Genomic DNA, 1,500 nt, shown 5'->3' on the forward strand with positions numbered 1-1,500 from the left:
AGAACCCTTCACTCCCAGGATGCGGGGTTACTGGTGGTTCCTAGAGTTCTAACAGTAGACTGGGAGCCAGAGCCTTCAGCTATCAGGCTCCCCTCCTGTGGAACCGTCTCACAGTTTCAGTCCAGGATGCAGACACCCTCTTGACCTATAAGAGCAGACGAAAGACCTTCCTTTTTGATCAGGCTTACAGTTGGGCTGCTTAGGCTGGCCCTTAGATATGCTGCTATCGGCTTAGGCTGCTGGGGGATCTCCCATGGTGCACTGGGCTTCTCTCTCCTCCTCTCTGTCCTCCTATATGTGTCATACATAAATCATACTCATATGTATTACTAACTCGTCTCCTTCTCCAGAGCCTTCAGGCTCCCCTCATCCCAGATGTGGGTGCTGCTGGAGGAGGCTGCAGACCTGAAGAGGCTCAAGCTGCCACCCGTAGCTCCACCTGCTCACCGTCTGTCCATCAGTCTCTTCACTTCTCTCTCTCTTTATCTCTGTCCCTCTCTTTCCTTCTGCATATCTGTCTTCCTCCATTATCTGTCTTTGTCTCTGCCCCGCTCTCCTGCTCTCTTTCCCTCCAACTGGTCAAAGCAGAAGGCCGTCCCCACTGATCCTGGATCTGCTCTATGTTCCTGTCTGTTAAAAGGAAGGTTTTTGTCGCCGCTGTTGCAGGATGTGCTGCTGATGGAGAATTGTTGGGTGGAGGTTCATTGAAGGAGTTTGGTTCTAGACCTGCTCTACTAGTAAAGAGTCATGAGAGAACTTTTGTTGTGATTTGGTGCAATACAAATAAAACTGACTTGACCAGTGTTATTTGTGGTCTTTTGTTAATTGCATGCCACATGAAATTATTAGTGGTCACTTTTCTAGCGACTGTCTCACAGTGGCAAGACAAGAACACTTCTACTTTTAATGTTGACAGTTTGTTCAACACTAAACTTCATCCAGTACCATGTTGTCAAACACTGGAACCTCCACAGCACCTGAACAGGGACTTGAACCCTGGACCCTCAGATTAAAAGTCTGATGCTCTACCGTCTGAGCTACTCAGGTTCTTTCTACAGCATTGAGACAGGAAAAGAAACACCTGTGAAGGTCAAACTGATGCTTTCTTGACTTGTTCAGTCCTCCATGTTAAAGTCCACCATGCTTTTGATTGGCTCTGATTCTCTGTGGCAAAATCCAACAAGAGGCTCCAAAAATGTCCTGAATGTCACAAGAATGCACAGGACAAGATGTTAGTTTCCTTCATGTCTGCAGTTCCTCCACTGGAAAGTAAAGTCAATGCTGCTCCTCTGCTGAAACCTGGGATCGGACCAGGGACCTTTAGATCTTCAGTCTAAGGCTCTCCCAACTGAGCTGGTTCAGTTCTGAGTGAGGGCCCTGCTTCTGTCATTTATAATCTCTTCCACTCTCACTGGACCTGAGAGAGGATTGGAGCTTCTGAAGTCCTGACACAAATCAAACCAGGGACTTTGAACTACACAGTGAAGGAGTTGGTCATCA

The 1,500-nt window shown here is 47.5% G+C and overlaps 1 non-coding gene across 1 annotated transcript; it reads right to left on the reverse strand.

The window, feature by feature from the left end:
• Positions 1–974: 974 nt before the first annotated feature.
• Positions 975–1,047, reverse strand: trnak-uuu (transfer RNA lysine (anticodon UUU)). Its single transcript has one exon. It is a non-coding gene; the product is annotated as a tRNA-Lys (tRNA).
• Between the last annotated feature and the right edge of the window lie 453 nt (positions 1,048–1,500).

This window comes from Aulostomus chinensis, chromosome 1, assembly GCF_037954235.1.
Source record: "Aulostomus chinensis isolate RoL2024-O1b breed Wild chromosome 1, RoL_Achi_v1.0, whole genome shotgun sequence".
Taxonomy (NCBI): Eukaryota; Metazoa; Chordata; class Actinopteri; order Syngnathiformes; family Aulostomidae; genus Aulostomus; species Aulostomus chinensis.